Source organism: Pleurodeles waltl, chromosome 4_1 (assembly GCF_031143425.1).
Source record: "Pleurodeles waltl isolate 20211129_DDA chromosome 4_1, aPleWal1.hap1.20221129, whole genome shotgun sequence".
NCBI classification, from domain to species: Eukaryota; Metazoa; Chordata; class Amphibia; order Caudata; family Salamandridae; genus Pleurodeles; species Pleurodeles waltl.
In genome coordinates this window covers 906,435,425-906,456,709 of record NC_090442.1, presented here as the reverse complement: position 1 = coordinate 906,456,709, position 21,285 = coordinate 906,435,425, and the positions used below count along the sequence as shown (strand labels likewise).

The 21,285-nt window shown below is 42.0% G+C and overlaps 2 non-coding genes across 2 annotated transcripts; both read right to left on the bottom strand.

Annotated features, from left to right (window-relative positions):
• Positions 1-82, bottom strand: TRNAS-GCU (transfer RNA serine (anticodon GCU)). The gene has a single exon. It is a non-coding gene; the product is annotated as a tRNA-Ser (tRNA).
• A 3,916-nt stretch (positions 83-3,998) lies between these two features.
• Positions 3,999-4,080, bottom strand: TRNAS-GCU (transfer RNA serine (anticodon GCU)). The gene has a single exon. It is a non-coding gene; the product is annotated as a tRNA-Ser (tRNA).
• Between the last annotated feature and the right edge of the window lie 17,205 nt (positions 4,081-21,285).

The following is a 21,285-nucleotide window of genomic DNA, read 5'->3' as shown; positions in this document are numbered from 1 at the left end:
CGACAAAGGTTGGATTCGAACCCACGCGTGCAGAGCACAATGGATTAGCAGTCCATCGCCTTAACCACTCGGCCACTTCGTCAGATGACAATTGAACGTGCACCTTTAAATACCAATATATCTCACAGGCCACGTAGTAAGTTTTTGTTGTTTTGTTATTATTTATGTTTTTACTGAGATGGTAACTTCACTAAATGTCATTTTTACAGCAACGTCTAGATTATGATCTTGGAGATCATTCCTCCTACTATATTGTGGGGACAACTTTAATTAACAACACCATCACCCCGACGAAGAAGCATCTCAATTCTTCTCATACCTACCTACTGAGGCAATGCTGCAAAATTTGTGATGAACTGTATAATAAGAAAATATCACACAGTAGCTTTTTTCTTATGCTCTTAGGTCTGGGAGACTGAAGTAATTTAGAGTTATGATAAGTATGAAATTAGAGGTCATGTGTCCTTACTTAGCATTGGCTCATTCAGGGTGAGGGTTACAGTGCATAGGTGAGCTGACAAGTCAGTGTTTCTGTAAACAAGAAAGCCAACTAGGCTGTGCAAAGGACTAGTTAACAAGCAGAGTCTAGTGCAGATTCTGATTGCTGGCTATAGTTTGTGGTGTCTCTTGTTATTCCTACATCTCCCCACTTGGATTGTTTTTCTATGCAAACCAGCAATATTTCCTTCTGAAGGCCAATATTTTCTTCACAGTGCTAGTTGGAACAGGAATTACATGTGCCTTTTTTTGGAGTTATAGTTATCACCATTTCCTACTCATCCTTGGATATTTGGGTGGTTTACGCTTATTTTGATGTGGAGCTGATACCTCTTACTTTGAAATTTATGACCCAATCTTTGGCTGGGTATTCTGGTTGTACTGATTTCACGGTGACCTGGCCGGTTGTGCTGGTGAATGTGAGGGTGGTTTCGATATAGTTATGCGACACAGTAAGGACACAATACGTCTGCTGCTAAAAGTGGAGGTGACATTTGGGGGGGCAGTGAATAGTTTGTGAACATAAATGCAGAGCCCCAACATGTTTCCCATGGCCCTATTTCTGCATATCAAGATTGCCATAACCTTTCTCTTTCACTAATCTACACTTGCCTATTTGTGAAGATTTTTTTTGTCTCCTTTTCCAACTTCATCTTTGTTTTCTTATCTCTATTTCTCCTTTCTTCCTTTTCTGCCTTTCTATCTTTCACTGGGTCATGGTCTGTTGGTGAAAAATAAGCCCCAAACTACTAAACTGAGTGCAGGTTCCCACCACAGACAAACTAAGTGGTGGTAGCTGGGGGGGAGGAGTGTTGGGGGAGATAGGGAATCTGTGTAAAAGCCCTGGAATGGATCCACTCCTTCCTCTCCGGGAGGACTCATAGGGTCAGACTCCCACCCTACACATCCAGACCCACAGGAGTCAACTGCGGAGTCCCCCAAGGATCCTCTTTGAGTCCAACTCTTGTCAACGTATATATGGCCCCAATAGTAGCCATCGTCAGAAGCCATGGAATGAACATTGTGTTGTATGCTGATGACACACAACTCATCTTCTCCCTTACCGAAGACCCAGACATGGCCAAAAGGAACTTCCACTCAGGAATGGAAGCCGTCGCCACCTGGATGTGAGAAAGCTGCCTCAAGCTCAACTCTGACAAGACCGAGCTCATCATCTTCGGAAACGCCACCTCAGCATGTAATGACCTCTGGTGGCACACATCCCTCAGCACCCCCCCACACCGAATGAGCACGCCTCCAACCGAGGCATCATCCTCTACTCCTCCCTATCCATGACCCGTCAGGTAAACTCAGTCTCCTCCTCCTGCTGGCACATACTGTGCAAACTTTAAAATGTCTTCAGGTGGATACCAGCAGACTGCTGCAGGACAGTCCGCCACGCCTCAGTCACCAGCAAGCTCGACTATGGCAATGCTCTCTATGCCAGCACCTTGGAGAGAAACATCCAAAAACTACAACTCATCCGGAATACCGCCGCTGGACTGATCCTGAACCTCCCACACCGAGAACATATCTCCCAACACCTGAGGACCCTTCGGGCTCCCGGTTGAGAAATGAATCTCCTTCAAGCTACTCACCCACACCTACAAGGCCATACACAACGTCAGACCAGCCTACCTAAATCCCTGCGTCTCCTTCCACACCCCTGACAGATACCTCCGCTCTGCCTAGCTGGCCCTGGTCACCATCCTCCGCATTTGTAAAACCACCGCAGGTGGATGATTCTTCACCTACATTGCAGCAAAGAGCTGGAACAACCTCCCCTTGCACCTCAGACAAAGCCCATCGCTTACTACCTTCAGGAAGTACCTCAAGACGTGGCTCTTCGGATGAAGCCCCCCCCCCGCCCCCCTCCAGCGCCTTGAGAACCTCAAGGGTGAGTAGCTGCACTTTATAAAAACGGATTGATTGATTGAAGGGTTAGCATACTTTGCATAGGCGTGAGGTCTCACCTCTGGAGAGCCAGACAGCTAATACAATTTCATCTGGATGGAAATGTGCTGCATATGGCATATTACACCTGGTGGGGTAGGTTGGCGCTAGAGCTAGCTTGTTAAATCCTTGGGTAAAGGAAGCCTTACACTAACAAAAGGCAACATTGTGTTATGTGTAGCTTACAAGAGCTTGAGTCTTCTGCCTAAACTGCCTAAACATAAAGTGTTTGTGTGTATGCTCGTAATGTTCTCAACTGTACTCATGATAGTCCCACTACACATATGTGTGAGGTCTCAAGATCTGATGTCACTTCCTGCAAAGTCATGGCTTCTGATGCCACTTTCTCTGATGTCACATGTGATGTCACGTGCCAGGATTTCACTCAGACTGCCTAACTTGTTTAGTCCCCCCACTTCTATTTTTAGGCCTTGTGCCCTGTGCAACACTCAGGTGCTTTTAAATCGTGAGTTAGTGCTAAACACAGCGCCCCCTAAAGGTCAGTGCATCCCTTCCCCAAACATCCCAAGCGGCACCCCCGCCCGCCACCCATCCCCCTTCTCCACCCAGCACTGCCCTAAAGCCGGCCCCGGAGGCATCTTTCACTCTTCATCTAAAATGCGAACCATGGTCAAATGGGCAGAACAGATTTCACTTTCATGGAAGGAAGGAAGACACAAATTATTTGTTTCTCCCTGTGCCTCGTTTTGCGTGTTTGTTAAGCCCATCTATCTTCAGCTGCTAGGATGTGGGGTTCGCTGCTATCTTTCCCTTTATCTTGTGATGAAACAGATAAATTGGGGAAAACGAAGTCGGAAAATTACACGTTGGCAAAAAGTAAAAAATTAGGAATGTTATGCACGGACGATTCGACTCCTATAGATCACGAATGAGCAACATGTAATTTATAGAAAACGTCCCTATTGAAGAAGATGGATTCGTTATACCATAGCAGGTGCACGAATATTACGACTTGCTGAAAGTAATATACATTTATTGTGCTGGAAGTATATCAGAGTAAGTAAAAACCATTCACATATGGAGTACAAAATTATCTTAAAAGTGCAGCAAGGGGATTCGAACCCACGCCCCGAAAAGACTTGATTGTTAATACAATTATTTAGGGCGCTCTGCCACTCTAACACTGAGATAGAACGGTCACTTATCTGAAAATAGACAGCATGTTTCACATCTCATGATTTGGATGGAGTTTTGCTTCTATATTCCTTTTCACATTGTGCTGAAACACTTACATTGGTAAAATAAAATAATAAACTTTGACAAAAAAGAACAACGCTAGGCAACTAAGAATCGTCTTCTGTCTGTCAACAAGGAGTAAATGTTGTATTCATTTATAGGAAACGTCCTTAATGAAGAAGATGAACTTGTCACACTAATGCCACAGCAGGCTCGCGAATGCAACGTAATTTCCAATTGTAACCAGAAATCAACAATTATAATGCTGGGATATATTGGTGTAAAGCTCCTTGGTCTCTCTTGTTCAGACCAAAGTCAAAGCCTAAGTAACTACGAAACAGAAGGGGAACCGACGAAGGTGGGATTCGAACCCACGCGTGCAGAGCACAATGGATTAGCAGTCCATCGCCTTAACCACTCGGCCACTTCGTCAGATGACAATTGTACGCACGAGCACCTTTACATACCAACATATCTCACAGGCCACGTAGTATGTTTTTGTTGTTTTGTTATTATTTATGTTTTTACTGAGATGGTAACTTCACTAAATGTCATTTTTCAGCAACGTCTAGATTATGATCTTGGAGATCATTCCTCCTACTATATTGTGGGGACAACTTTAACAACACCATCACCCCGACGAAGAAGCAGCTCAATTCTTCTCATACCTACCTACTGCAGCAATGCTGCAAAATTTGTGATGAACTGTACAATAAGAAAATATCACACACTAGCTTTTTTTTTATGCTCTTAGTTCTGGGAGACTGAAGTAATTTAGAGTTATGATAAGTATGAAATTAGAGGTCATGTGTCCTTACTTAGCATTGGCTCATTCAGGGTGAAGGTTACAGTGCATAGGTGAGCTGACAAGTCAGTGTTTCTGTAAACAAGAAAGCCAACTAGGCTGTGCAAAGGACTAGTTAACAAGCAGAGTGTAGTGCAGATTCTGATTGCTGGCTATAGTTTGTGGTGTCTCTTGTTATTCCTACATCTCCCCACTTGGATTGTTTTTCTATGCAAACCAGCAATATTTCCTTCTGAAGGCCAATATTTTCTTCACAGTGCTAGTTGGAACAGGAATTACATGTGCCTTTTTTTGGAGTTATAGTTATCACCATTTCCTACCCATCCTTGGATATTTGGGTGGCTTACGCTTATTTTGATGTTGAGCTGATACCTCTTACTTTGAAATTTATGATCCAATCTATGGCTGGGTATTCTGGTTGTACTGATTTCACGGTGACCTGTCCGGTTGTGCTGGTGAATGTGAGTGTGGTTTCGATATAGTTATGCCAACAGTAAGGACACAATACGTCTGCTTCTAAATGTGGAAGTGACATTTAGGGGTGCAGTGAATAGTTTGTGAACATAAATGCAGAGCCCCAACATGTTTCCCATGGCCCTATTTCTGCATATCAAGATTGCCATAACCTTCCTCTTTCACTAATCTACACTTGCCTATTTGTGAAGATTTTTTTCGTCCCCTTTTCCAACTTCATCTTTGTTTTCTTATCTCTATTTCTCCTTTCTTCCTTTTCTGCCTTTCTATCTTTCACTGGGTCATGGTCTGTTGGTGAAAAATAAGCCCCAAACTCCTAAACTGAGTGCAGGTTCCCACCACAGACAAACTAAGTGGTGGTAGCTGGGGGGGAGGAGTGTTGGGGGAGATAGGGAATCTGTGTAAAAGCCCTGGAATGGATCCACTCCTTCCTCTCCGGGAGGACTCATAGGGTCAGACTCCCACCCTACACATCCAGACCCACAGGAGTCAACTGCGGAGTCCCCCAAGGATCCTCTTTGAGTCCAACTCTTTTCAACGTATATATGGCCCCAATCGTAGCCATCGTCAGAAGCCATGGAATGAACATTGTGTTGTATGCTGATGACACACAACTCATCTTCTCCCTTACCGAATACCCAGACATGGCCAAAAGGAACTTCCACTCAGGAATGGAAGCCGTCGCCACCTGGATGTGAGAAAGCTGCCTCAAGCTCAACTCTGACAAGACCGAGCTCATCATCTTCAGAAACGCCACATCAGCATGTAATGACCTCTGGTGGCACACATCCCTCAGCACCCCCCCCACACCGAATGAGCACGCCTCCAACCGAGGCATCATCCTCTACTCCTCCCTATCCATGACCCGTCAGGTAAACTCAGTCTCCTCCTCCTGCTGGCACATACTCCGCAAACTTTAAAATGTCTTCAGGTGGATCCCAGCAGACTGCTGCAGGACAGTCCGCCACGCCTCAGTCACAAGCAAGCTCGACTATGGCAATGCTCTCTATGCCGGCACCTTGGAGAGAAACATCCAAAAACTACAACTCATCCAGAATACCGCCGCTGGACTTATCCTGAACCTCCCACACCGAGAACATATCTCCCAACACCTGAGGACCCTTCAGGCTCCCGGTTGAGAAATGAATCTCCTTCAATCTACTCACCCACACCTACAAGGCCATACACAACGTCAGACCAGCCTACCTAAATCCCCGCGTCTCCTTCCACACCCCTGCCAGATACCTCCGCTCTGCCTAGCTGGCCCTGGTCACCATCCCCCGCATTTGTAAAACCACCGCAGGTGGATGATTCTTCACCTACATTGCAACAAAGAGCTGGAACAACCTCCCCTTGCACCTCAGACAAAGCCCATCGCTTACTACCTTCAGGAAGTACCTCAAGACGTGGCTCTTCGGATGAAGCCCCCCCCCACCCCCCTCCAGCGCCTTGAGAACCTCAAGGGTGAGTAGCTGCACTTTATAAAAACGGATTGATTGATTGAAGGGTTAGCATACTGTGCATAGGCGTGAGGTCTCACCTCTGGAGAGCCAGACAGCTAATACAATCTCATCTGGATGGAAATGTGCTGCATATGGCATATTACACCTGGTGGGGTAGTGTGGTATTTCCATCTGCAGTTTATGTAACCAATCCATCTCTTTCTATGGAATGCTCTTTGTGACATGGAATGTGGTGATGGAGATTCTAAGTGGGAGATGGTTGAGACTGGGCTAGGAGGAAGATGATGTGAGGAGAGCTGTGGGCTGTTTTTCCTGTGGATGAGATATTTATCCTGGATTTAAATAAAGACAACAGAACACATCGACTATGGATATCTTTATTACACTGGCGACGAGGATGGGATGTGTTCAATAGGATATCTCAACACAGCAGTCCTACCATTGGATCTCCTTTGACAGTTGGATCATATCTTACTAATTTTATAATCACCTTCTGGTGAGTTCATCCTGTTCTTTTTTAATATATTTTGGATCATTCAAAACAGAAGGTTTTGAGGATATCGATATATAAAAATAAAATAAAAAATAAGGAGAAAAGATGGATCTTAAGTGACTGTGAAATTCTATTATTCTACTAGGTTCCTGAAGAAAAGCTTTATTTGAATGTTGTTATAAAGCGTATTGGAGTCTAAGGATTTGTTATTGACTTTCATTGATTTTACGCACTTTAAACAAGGACAAGACGTTTCTTAAACAGGACAAGCGCGTGCAACTCCTCAGCGTTTTGTTTGTGTTTAAAATTAATTGGATTCTTGCCACGAGCGCTATCACGCTCCATCTCACTTCAGGCATCCTCGTGCGCCCTGCACTCGGGCGAGGCATGTTTGTTTAGCGCACGCTCTTTCAGTTTCCTGCTTTCAGCGCGCAGCACATTGTCTGTGCCTCGTTTATTGTTCGCGCGTTTCCCGTTTATTGATTTTTAACACGTTTCACAGTTGAATACTGTGAACGCGTTAGTTTCAGTATCTAAGAGGATACTGATTACTGGAAACCGGACATTCAAAGGAGAAAGTAAGAAAAACAATAAGCAAGAAATAAAATTTAACTCACCAGTCAGTCTCACCAGCACCATTCTGCCCGGCTTGAACATAATACAAGATGAACTGCCTTTAGAAAATGATCTTCACGTTTGAACTTTACTAATGAGTCTGATATTTTACAAAACATCTTATAGTAATTGTATGGAAATACATAAGAAAATAACAATAACTTAATATATATAAGGAAGAACATTATTTTTATTTTATTTTATTTCATTATTTTTTTTATTTTTATTTTTTCTCTACAAAATAATGCAAAATATATCTCCACCTCCGTTTTTCTTGACAGTACCTGGTGAAGCGCCTATTATATGGTCAAAATGGAAAAAGTATTTTCTGCACTATACAAGAGTATGTAGTTCATCATTATCAAATGAGAGGAAAGTTTCTCTTCTCATGCATTGTTTGGATGTGAAGGACTGGAAATTTTTGAAACTTTACCTGAGCCTGAAGATGATGGAACAGACTTAAATGAATTTGAACTTTGCATAAAAAAACTAGACCTGCATTATCTTCCTAAGATTAGCACGATTTTAGAGCGTTATCACTTTGGTATGCGGGAGCAAGCCCAAAATGAATCTATTGAAGAGTACATTACTACCTTAAGAAAATTGGCAGCTACATGCAAATTTGGATTAACGCTTGAAGAACGTATAAGAGATCAATTCATGCTTAAATGCTCAAGTGACAAAATTAGGCAAGAACTTTGGAGTAAGGATGATCCATCTCTGCAAGAAGTTGTGACAATTGCCAAAAGTGTGGAACATACTTTAGCATGTGTGGGGGAATAGGAAAGAAAAAAATTTCCTCCGGTAAATAAGATATTTCCTAAAAATGAGAAACAGGAAAGTCACGCATTAGAAACCGAAGGAGGAAGTGATGACACAAAACTAACTCAAATTCAGAGACCTAAATTCAAGGATACCAAATGCTTTCGGTGTGGAAATTTTGGGCATTTCGCATCTTTCAAAAAGTGTCCTGCTATTAATGCTATATGCAAAGTATGCGGGAAACGTGGGCACTTTGCCAAATGCTGTAGGTCACAGAAGGATTCTGCAGTCAAAATGATACAGGACTGCATATTGATGGTTGATGAGCAAGGAAAAACGAAGAATTATCCGAGAGACACTGTAACAATATGTGGTATAAAGTGTGAAGTTCTCTTTGATTCTGGAGCATGGTTAACCTTGATGTCAAATGAAATATTTGACAAGTATTTGAGTCACAACATAAAATTGGAAGATCCTGATGTAATCCCAGGGGGTTATGGTGGTCAAACCATAGAGCTAAGGGGATACTTTGAGTCTGAAATTATCTTCAAGTCAAGCTCCATTAGTGCCAAGATCTATGTTCCAGTAAAAGGGGACAGCGTCTTAAGCTGGCCTCATCAAAGAGAACTCGAGGTTATCTTAGATCCTAATAACTGTAAACCTGTTTTGCTCAAAAAAGACTTTGTTAAGAATATGTGTGGTGTGTGTGAAATATCTACAGATGTGAATAAGGAAAGTGTACCAAACTTTGTGCATGAATTCAGGGATGTGTTTAGTGACACTCTAGGGTGTCTCACCAAATATGTACATCACATCAAACTCAAAGATGGTGCAATTCCTGTGGCTTGTAAGGTACGGCCAATACCGATTATTTCTGTGAGGGATGATGTGAAGAAAGAGTTGAATAATCTGTGTCAGAATGGGATTATTGAACCTGTTGAGGCTTCAGAATGGGTTTCTCCCATTGTGGTCGCACGTAAGCCCTCGGGGGACATCAGGCTGTGTATCGACTTAAGGAATCTTAACAAGGCTGTTGTGAGTGATCTATTTCCACTTCCTAATATCACAGAAATGGTAACTCTTTTGCATGGTGCCAAATATTTTAGTACATTAGACTTAGCTTCAGCCTATCATCAAGTGATGCTTCATGTAGATTCAAGGCATCTCACTACGTTTATCACACCTTTTGGAACGTTTGGATATATAAGGATGCCGTTTGGGCTGGTATCAGCTGCATCGGTGTTTCAGCGGTTAATGCATGATCTATTTAGTTCTGAGAAAGGTGTGAAATATTTTCAAGATGACATTCTGGTATATGGACGAACTAGAGAAGAACATGAAGAAAGGGTTAGGAGAGTGTTAAGTATCCTAAAGAGTCATGGGCTCACGTTAAAGCTCAGTAAATGTCATTTTGGTAAGGAGGAAATAGAGTATTTGGGACACAGAATTACTTCTACTGGTCTGTACCCAAAACAAGACTTAATAGAAAGTATTTTAAAACTACACTCGCCAAAGAACAAAGAAGAATTGCAGGCTTTCTTTGGTATGGTTGAGTTTCATGGAAAGTTTCTGCCTAATTTAGCTATGAAAACAGAAAATATGCGAAGATTACTCAAGAAGGGAGTTGAATATGTATGGAATGATTTGTGTGAAAACGAGTTTACAATTGTGAAAAATCAACTGTCTAGTGTGGGTTGTTTGAAATCATTCAATCCTAATGAGTTGAGTATGATCATGACAGATGCTAGCACAAGTGGTTTAGGGGGTGTACTCTTACAGAAAGGAGACGGACAGAATTGGAAACCTGTTGTGTATTGTTCGCGAACTTTGAAAGGGTCTGAAGTGAATTATTCTACAATTGAGAAAGAAGCGTTAGGTGTTTTTTGGGCTATAAACAAATTCAAAAATGTTGTATGGGGAAGTCTCTTCCATGTTTATACTGACCACAAACCTTTAATTGAAGTTTTCATGAAAAAAGGTCTTGACCAAATTTCTTCCAGGATAAGTAGGTGGGTGGTTAATCTTCAAGATTTCAATTTTCAAATGTTTTATGTTCCTGGAGCCTATAATAATACAGCTGACTGCTTGTCCAGACTGGCATCTGTTTCAGAAGAAGACTCGTGTGATAACCAGGAAAACAATTTCTGTGTGTGTAGAGTAACAGAAGGGATAATTGGCCATGATGACTGGGTACGTGCGGTTGCGAATGATTCCACTTTGCAAAGGGTATGCAATTTCCTCAAAGACAAATGGGACTTTGAAGATTTAAGGAGTTCTAATATGTTAAAAACATTCTGGAAGATAAGGAATGAATTGTCAGTTTCAGATGATCTATTGTTTCGTGGGGGGAGATTGGTGGTACCTAATACATTAGTTGAGAAGATCATTCAACTTGGTCATAGTGGTCATCAGGGCATAAGCAAAACTAAAGCTAGGATTCGTATGAACTATTGGTGGCCTGGGATGGATTTATGTATTGAAAGAGTAATTAGAGACTGTCCTGACTGTTGTAATAGCGATAAAATCTACAAAACGAGAGTACCTTCAATGAGTATCAGGAGTTTGTCGAACAGGCCATGGGATGTGGTGGCTATGGATATTGTTGGACCTATTTATGGTAAAGGTGGGAGCAGTTATAATTTGGTTTTAATTGATCAATTTTCCAGATGGGTGGAAATTGTTATAGTTAATATTGTTGAAACCAAAAGAATAATCAATCTTCTGGAAGAAGTTTTTGCTCGAGAGGGTTTTCCCAATGCCATCCTAACTGATAATGGTCCACAATTTGTGTCCAAGGAAATGGAAAGTTATCTGAAGAAATTGGGGATAAAGCACAAATTGTGCTCATTGTATCATCCTGAAGGGAATGGTATTGTTGAAAGGTTTAATAGGTGCGTGAAGGAGTGTGTGCAGTTGGAGGTAGCTGCAGGGAGATGTTGGAAGGAAGGCTTGAAAAAATTCTTGATAGCTTATCGCTTTACTCCACATTTTACAACAGGATTTGTTCCTTTTGAATTATTCAGGGGAAGGAAACCCAATACTATGCTTGTTCCTAGTTGGGTCAGTGGGGGTAAGGATAAAGCTGTTTCTTGGTCTCATGGAGAGTATGATAGGATGTGTGAGAAAAATTCAGTGGAAAAAAGAAAGGAGTACTTTGACAGAACGAAATGGGTATGTGATGTGAAAGTGAATGTTGGTGATGAAGTTTTGGTTAAAAGACCTGTTTTGGGTAAGAGCGAAAGCAAATTTTGGGGTCCGTTTAGTGTAATGAAATTGTTCAGAAATGCTGTAAAACTTAATGATGGCCGCATATGGAATCTCAATCGTATTGTGATCTGGAAGAGGAAAAATGTCTGATTTTTCAATGTGTTTTTTCTGAATCTTGTTTTATAGTTTTTAATCATATCTTAAGGGATAGTTTATTCTTATTCTCAAATGTATATAGTTTATTATGTTTACTTCCTATTTCTCTTTTGTTTCTTTTGGGGGGAAAGGTGTGTGGTATTTCCATCTGCAGTTTATGTAACCAATCCATCTCTTTCTATGGAATGCTCTTTGTGACATGGAATGTGGTGATGGAGATTCTAAGTGGGAGATGGTTGATACTGGGCTAGGAGGAAGATGATGTGAGGAGAGCTGTGGGCTGTGTTTCCTGTGGATGAGATATTTATCCTGGATTTAAATAAAGACAACAGAACACATCGACTATGGATATCTTTATTACAGGTAGGCTGGCGCTAGAGCTAGCTTGTTAAATCCTTGGGTAAAGGAAGCCTTACACTAACAAAAGGCAACATTGTGTTATGTGTAGCTTACAAAAGCGTGAGTCTTCTGCCTAAACTGCCTAAACATAAAGTGTTTGTGTGTATGCTCGTAATGTTCTCAACTGTACTCATGATAGTCCCACTACACATATGTGTGAGGTCTCAAGATCTGATGTCACTTCCTGCAAAGTCATGGCTTCTGATGCCACTTTCTCTGATGTCACATGTGATGTCACGTGCCAGGATGTCACTCATACTGCCTAACTTGGTTAGTCCCCCCACTTCTATTTTTAGGACTTGTGCCCTGTGCAACACTCTGCAGCAAGTGCTTTTGAATAGTAAGTTAGTGCTAAACACAGCGCCCACTAAAGGTCAGTGGATCCCTTCCCCAAACATCCCATGCGCCACCCATCCCCCTTCTCCACCCTGGCCTGCCCTAAAGCCGGCCCCGGAGGTATATTTCACTATTCATTTAAAATGCGAACCATGGTCAAATGGGCAGATCAGATTTCACTTTCATGGAAGGAAGGAAGACACAAATTATTTGTTTCTCCCTGTGCCTCGTTTTGCGTGTTTGTTAAGCCCATCTATCTTCAGCTGCTGGGATGTGGGTTTCGCGGCTATCTTTCCCTTTATCTTGTGCTGAAACAAATAAATTGGTGAAAACGAAGTCGGAAAATTACACGTTTGCAAAAAGTAAAAAATTAGGAATGTTATGCACGGAAGATTCGACTCCTATAGATCACGAATGAGCAACATGTAATTTATAGAAAACGTCCCTATTGAAGAAGATGGATTCGTTATACCATAGCAGGTGCTCGAATATTACGAATTGCTGAAAGTGATATACATTTATTGTGCTGGACGTATATCAGAGTAAGTAAAAACAGTTCAGATATGGAGTACAAAATGATGTTAGTTGCGAGGGGATTCGAACCCACGCCCCGATAAGATTTGAATACAATGATTTAGAGCGCTGGGCCACTCTAACAGTCGGATAGCAAGGTCACTTATCTGAAAACAGATAGCATGTGTCACACCTCATGATGTGGATGGAGTTTTGCTTTTATATTCCTTTTCACATTGTGCTGAAACACTTAAATTGGTAATATAAAATAATAAACTTTGACAAAAGAGAACAACGCTAGGCAACTAAGAATCGTCTTCTGTCTGTCAACAATGAGTAAATGTTGTATTCATTTATAGGAAACGTCCTTAATGAAGAAGATGAACTTGTCACACTAATGCCACAGCAGGCGCGCGAATGCAACGTCCTTTCCAATTGTAACCAGAAATCAACAATTATAATGCTGGGATATATTGGTGTAATGCTCCTTGGTATCTCTTGTTCAGACCAAAGGCAAAGCCTAAGTAAATACAAAACAGATCGTGGAACAGACGAAGGTGGGATTCGAACCCACGCGTGCAGGGCCTTAACCACACGGCCACTTCGTCAGACGACAATCTCACGCACGAGCACCTTTGAATACCAATATATCTCACAGGCCACGTATTATGTTTTTGTTGTTTTGTTATTATTTATGTTTTTACTGAGATGGAAACTTCACTAAATGTCATTTTTACAGCAACGTCTAGATTATGAACTTGGAGATCATTCCTCCTACTATATTGTGAGGACAACTTTAACAACACCGTCACCCCGAAGAAGAAGCATCTCAATTAATCCTGCTGAAAAAAACATTGAAATCTTGTGTACAGGCGCGTTCACACTTAATTTTGAAGCCCGCAACCTGACTACTCAAATGCAGGAATATATGAAACACACTATTTTTTACCATTTGTGCCAGGAACAGGCAGTATAAAGTGTCAGGGATCAATATTGTCATTAAAAACCGATGTCGAAAAATAAATCGCCCCACAATTGTTGGAAATATTTGACCACCATCTGCACCCACTCTCTCTTTCTGATCTGAGCCCATACTTACTAATCTATCATGCAACAAAGTAGAGATCAGCACCAGTGTTGCTTCATTGTGGTGTCATCACCACAGCATCTGAAGGGGACCGTCAGTCGGGCTGAGGAGCCCAGAAGAACATCTAACACTGTTTCGTCTCTGTTCCTCCAGGAACTGAGAGTCGTCACGAAGAGGAGCACAATGAAGAAGACATGTGAGGAAATGTGTGCTTTTTAACTAACATGACCTTTTCCCTTCCAGGGAAAAGAGCAACGTGATAGCTTCTACACGTGTCAAATGTGGGACCTAATACCTACAATTAAGTGTGTTTTTGTGAAAGGTGATGGTTTACTGTTTCTGAACTGAACAAAAATCCAAGGTGAAAAAAAACAAAAAAAGTAGTAGCCGGTAACAGAGGAGCCATCCATGGGCTGAAGTGTGCTGATCCAATGCCTCATGCTGTGTATAGTGGGGAGAGCAACAAAATGAGAGATAGTTGGACCGAACAAAAGTGCTTTGCAAAATATGATGTTGGAATGACCACCAAAGCTCTCACTCTAGAGCGCACCCAAAAAGATTCCCTTTAAGTAAGCAGTGGAAGGATACAACCACCGATGACTGAGGATGTGGTGATTTAGGACTGAGTGACTGCCCTCTCATGGAGGACCTTGATCAACAGTGAGTGCTACAACATTTGGGGGCATGTTTAAGAGGCCCTTGTGCCGCCTTAGCCCTTTTTTACATTAAGGTGGCCATTTCCCAGCGCCACATTTACAAAGTGGTGCAATGCATGCATTGTGCTTCTTCGTAACCCCTTGCGGCGCCACAGGATGCCTGCACCAGGCCTATGTATGCAAAGTGGGCATTCCGGAGCTAGGAAGCCCACAAAAATGGCACAGTGAAATTTAACAGAATGTTGTCACTATTGTGCCAACAACTACCCTGGTGCGCCATAATATAAATGCATCCATGCTGGGAGGGGGCACAGAAAAAGTGGTGCATCAGCTCTGATGGCCACTTTTTCATAAATATAGGCCATGGCTTTGAAGCACCTTTTGTGCAATGTTTGCTCTGAAGCAACAGACGAATTATCAAGCACCAGCAGATGCCATGACTGGTGTTTCAAGAAGGTACTCAGCATGCAGAACCCAAGATACACTGGGGCATGAGAAGTGACCCACAAGCGACCCAGGTCATTGGAAACCTTATTTGCAGCCCATTAGGAGCCCTTACATGGTCCCATAGCAGCACCACAAGCAATTCTGGAAGTGGTGTTGCTCAAGAGAGGAATGTATAAAAAATTAACATGACTACAAGCCAGTGAAGTTTGTCCACTGATGATATGTTCCCTACTCTATATTCACTGTCTTTAAAATCATTATATAAGAGTAGATCAGCCAACACCAAGCAACTTCCAGTGCCCTAGTCCATTTCATCGTACACTGACAACAAACAGAACAATGCCAGGACCCTGCTAAACCTGAGGAGTGACATTAGACCTGAACTCCAGTTTTTCTCACACATTACTAAATGTTTAAAAGCAAATGCATATCTGTTAAGACAAGATTTGATAGATTGAAATCACTTAAGTGACACTTCCTGTAGTCGTCTGCACCTGAATGAAGTTAATATCCTTATTGATATGTTTGTGAACCCGGGTCCTGGTCATGAGAGGGGGCTCTCTTAAGAACATGTGCTTATGGGAATTACAGCTAAGAGTTGCAGGTGACACAGTTCTGTGACATGCACACACGCACAAACTGGAGCATAGACTGAGCACATATATGCACTCACAGAAGTACAAAAATACACACTCGTCTAGGTCTCAAATTGTAAGCACTAGAAAGCAGTGGAATATTTCACAAGTTCTTCTATAGAAGTTGAGTTTTTCAGCCAAATTATTTGAAAAACAGGCTTCAAAAAGCACAATTTGACACCCCTTTTAAAAAGTATCTCATGGAGGGATGGACCCGGGACCTCCCAGGAGAACATTATGCGTGCTTGCTTTGTTTGCTAGATTGCTTGACTTTGTTAGAGATCACTTATTGGTCACCCTGGATAGCAACCCAGTTTCTCACAATTGCTAAATGCAACAACCTAGCCAAACACTTTGTCCAAAGAACTCAGAAGATCTGAGATCTTTCCCCTTAATCAACTTGAGCACATTACCCTTGCAAGGGATGCAACCTTTGTGTCCTGGTCCTCCTTTACACCATTCCAGAAAACATACTTTAAAATAGCAGTGTCCACCATCAAGTTTTCTCCTTACTGCTCTGACACTGTCTTACCACCCCTTGCTAAATAACTACATTGTTTTCCTTAAACCACCTTTCTCGAAGTATTCAAAGTGAGACATGTCTGCCACCCACTAAATAATGCTGACGCTGACAACCTAGAAAACCACCCACCCACAACAGAGATGCCATTTCTCGACAATTTAAGGGGAAATGTGTTACCACTCAGTTTAATAGATATAAATAGGAACAAGGGCTATTAGGACTATTAAACTTGCTTTGGATCACGTCTTAGCACAGAAACCTCCATGCTTAAGATCATAAATGACAATTCTGCCACATGGTGATTTGCGGAATTTGGTTAGAACTTCCCTTTATAAGACTAATGTGGAGTCGCCAAATTCCACTAATTCCACAGAGCCAGAAAAAAAAAACATTTGTCTACCCTTAGTGAAAATCTCAGCCAGCCTCAGGATTACGAAGTTGTATCAATCACTAGATATCTCAATTCTAAGTAATCCAATTATTCACTTGCCAGAGGTTTTTCTAATTTATCAACAGGTTTTCTTTTGATCATGAGAGAAAAACAAGGGTCAGCCAACACGTGTTTCGCATGCAGTAAGATTAGAATCTCAGAAACACTTAATCCAAGTGATTGGTGATCCGGGAGAATAGAAATGCAAAAAGTTGAAAGGTGAACAATTAAAATAGTGAACAATTAAAAGAAGTGGTGGTTCTTGTGCTTGTGTCCTTACTGACTAGGAAAAATATCAATTGGAGAAATAGAGTGAGAGAGGAGGCGTGAGAAAGTCACCTGCAAATTGTAAACGAGAATATAGCCATAGTAAGCAACAGATAATTATATCAGAAAACAGGGTCAGTAGTGCCTGTGACTGACTATTAAATGGGAGTGGGAGAGTGGAGATAAATGTGCTGGTTAGAGATACTCTAAAGAAAAATAATGAGAATAATAATATTGTCAAAATTAGGTGTGTAATACGACATATAGCTGCAAACATACCATGTAGACAATGTTCGGCTTGTTAAAGCAAACAGTTGTATAAGCATTATTCCATTCTGATAATCTGTAGAGTAAATACATACAGCCGACATGTAATATGTACGGTAAGGTTTGGCAATAACATGAGTAGTGAGCAAAAGTTATCTTGAGAAGAAGGCAGTAGCAGGAAAAGTAATACCTCATAATAACCGCCTTGGTAAATTAATGATAAAATCTATTTGAGAAATACAGAAATCTTAACAATAAGCAGAAATAACTCAAAATCACTCAAGGAAGAACATTACAAGAATGCCCATCATGATAAGAACATAGAATGCTGGAAAGACACTATTAATATCCTTAGAAGGATCGGTGAAAGGTGCTCCAATTTAGGAAGTTTAAGTAAATGTGGGGTACTCAGAAAAGTAAGTATATGTAGCCAATATCTTAAGGATTAAAATGTCGAGACAAAGCCAATATTAAGCTGATTTTTTCCTGTTTTAGGTTGGTGCAATCTAATATTAACCATTCGTGTCCGTCGCCATAGTTTTTAGAAACAAGGCGGATGCGAATAAACAAGTGTGCATATGCTGTTCAAGCAGGACTACCGACTTGCACAGCCTGGTAAGTGAGCCCAGGTATATTGGCGCAGAAGGGACTCCGGAAGGATTAGTGCTGACCTGAGGTAGGCCTTATCATATAAGTAGGCATGCACAGAGTGTAAATCTGCATCTGTAGTGCTTATTGGAAATTCTGTGGTATTTTCTGTGTATTTTACCTATAAGCAAAATATGCCCTGAAATACAGTTTCACTCCAACTTCGCCGGCAGGTACCAAATGGGTAAAACTTGCACAGCAAGTTTAAATTAGCTGTCCCCAACACACTACAATCACATTTTATGGGACTTTAGTATTTGTCACATTTATCCTGCTCAGACCATGAGCGGAGTCCAGTCCTTTGTCCCACCCCCCAGTTGCCTATCGCAGAGGTAACAAAGTTCTCTCCACACAAAATGAGCAATTATCAGTGATTACCCCTGTTCCAGGGAGAGGAGAGGGTGTGGGAGAAATCTGCATCTGATAAGTAGCTTGTGAAACTGCAGCTAGGCCTGGTCAGTCCAGGCCCAATAGAGCAAAGGAGATGGACCAGTTCTCCGGAGACTACACAAGAGGGGTCCGCCTTTGAGGTTTTGGTGGGAAAATGATCAAGCAGTGATGTCAGTTAGGAGCAGAGCTGAGGGCCTCAGAGGAGCTCTTTTTTAGAGAAATCTTAATTTCACCATGTTGGATTGTCCAAGAATGCTGTTGCTGGGTAGGAGGGATGGGGCATGGGTGAGGAGATGATATTTCATCCTGGGATAAGTTAGGGGTCCTTGCCATCTTAAACTTTCCATCCACACTTAAAAAACCCCGAACAAGAGAAAGACAGATGAGAAGATTTTAAACTTGGGGTACAATAAGAGTGGGAAGGATTTCCTGATGGCTGGATTTTGGGGGGTTGCAGAAGATGACCCCACAGGCAGTAGAGAAGTACCAGGAGCCAGACAGAGTAGAAGACTGGAGCAGGAAGCCAAAAAAGTCAGCTCCCCATGAAGTGCACCATTTGTGAGGCCATGAGGCCTAATGAAAATGCTCCTGGTTGCTAAGCATGACCACCAGGAGGAAAGCAAGCCCATGATGAAGAAAAACAGCTCAATAGGGCCAGAGTTATGCTTCTTGAAAGGTATTTTAAAGAGAAACTGATGCATAGCACTCTGCAGTATTCACTTGGAAATACCCCGGGTGTGATAAGCAAACCCTGTTTTATTTGCATAAATTGGCAGGGGGTGTGCATGGGATCCCCTCATCAGAAAATCTATTTGTCCCAGGGACCTTGATCCGGGGGCCTCAATACAAACAAAGGATCACAGAGAATTCATTTCACCTGGTAAAAAAGCCCAAAAAGAGAGGGGTGCGCTGCTGCAGCCCACCCACATTGTGGAGTTCAAATACACCCCCACAAGCCCATTACTGGGAAGTGCGGGGCCCTCACCACCCTTCACACTTCCTACCCACGAGGATGTGAGCAGGAAAAATCAGGTGCCGTCTCCAATCTGGCACCCAAGGAAGTGTCAGCCAGGCAGTGGGCAGCATGGAAGTGGGCTCCCCATGTAGTCTCAACCACTGTGGCCAGAAGGTGCCACGGGTGGGACTGTGCCTCCCATAGAGAGACTGGGAAATGAGGCACAAGACCACTAAACAGAACAAAATTTTCTGTGCACAAGACTGCAATAGATAAAAGAGTGGAGAGGCTTTTCTGCTCATAAAACATTCAAGAGCTCCGACGAGGAGAGCCCCTAAATGTTCTGGGTGGGCTGTTTTACCTATCTGTCTGCTTGTGGTGGCAACAAGGAAGGAAAGGCAGGGGCCCCACCATGTTTTCCACAGAATGTTGTGGGGAGTTGCACAGATTACAGCCTTCCCCCCAAAAGGCCCCTAAAAAGTTACCTCAAGTTTCAGGGCACATTGAATTCAGAGTTGAAGCTTTTGCTCTCGGGCTCTAGAGTGCGGAGACCTCTAGTTATTCGTTGAGTGGGTATATTATGTACCCTGTTGTGAAGAAAGGCTCAGACACATAAGTTGTTTTTAAATCATATGCGTTATTGATGTAGTGGATGTTGAAAAAACTTATGTTTGCCATATAATGAATGTTATGACGATTAATATTGCTTCTATAGATTTTAATGGTGTTATAAGATTCAAACATCACATGCGGTGGATTCAATGATGTTTTGACCCCTTGACAAAGACAGTAGACCTGTCTTAATTAAAATGAAACCTCTTATATTGTGATGTTGCATCTGGTTTGTGGAGGGTACTGTGAATATGGCCATCAGGGCCTATTAGGTGTGTAAGGTGTTACAAAGGTGTCACCAAAAGCCCAGATTGGGCAGTAGTTTATTGAGTGTTGTTTTTGCGGGCCAGAAACTTGGGATTGCTGGTCCACACCACCTCCACTGACCATGCATTGGACTACTCTGATTCGCTACCCTGAGAGAGTCAAGCGCTTCAATGGGGTACTTGGTTTTCAGTAATAAGTTAATTGTGCACCTATCACTTATGAATGACTCACATCATTCACAACTAATAACTCAGTTTCTTACTGTCCTTCTTTTAATTTTTTTTTCCATTTTAGATCATCAACTATAGATTTCCCTTTGTAGATCCAGCCTCCTGGAAATGAATTAAAAAAATTGGGGTGATGGAATCAGACCACTGCCCACAAGCATTACTTTCTATATTCTGCCTATTCCCAGTTCTCTTACCCACTCACATGCTAGTAAGAATAAGGAAATAATAAGACTTGTAGTGCAAGTAATCTTGTAGGCAGGTTTAGATAACGGTTCAGGACAACTACATCCAAAATGTATTGAGATGGTAATTTGTGATGAACACATCCCTTTAGCAACTAATATTATTGCTGACCTTGATGGCACATTAATGCAAACCTTACAGTTGCAAGGAGAATAAAAGGTGAATGCTTGGCCAAAAGAAGGCTGTTACACAGTGAATGTTGTGCATACCAAGGCATTAGCTTTGCATGTTTCATCGCAAGCCAGGAAGGTCCTTACAGAAAAGCAAAGAAGAAAAGTGAAAAGTATATGAAAGTTGTGAAAAATCAATAAGAGATTTTTTTACTAAAAGTAGTGGAGCAGAGTCTTGCAAGTTTTAAAAAGGAGAGAGTCCTGAGCATTCTGCCAATTAATTATTAAGGAATTAAAGATGCAATGCTATCAGGTTCCACAGAGGAGCTCTTAAGCTAGATGATTTAGATACTTAAGTTCACTTTGCGATTCTAATGTATTTCTGTTTGTCTGTGAAGTTGTAGGCATTAGCCTATATGGAGATAAAAGACATTATGGGGCAGATTTATGGAAAGCGGCGCTGCACCAAGTGCAGCAGCACTTTCCCTGCGCCCCTTATTCACCCCCTACCACCACCATGTGTGTGCTGTATTTAAAATAGGGCACACCATGGCGCAGGGTAGGGGGCAATAGTGTCATTTCACATGACGCTTTTGATGTCTTCTGCATGAGTAGCGTCAAAATATTGGCACTACTTCTGAAGAGTA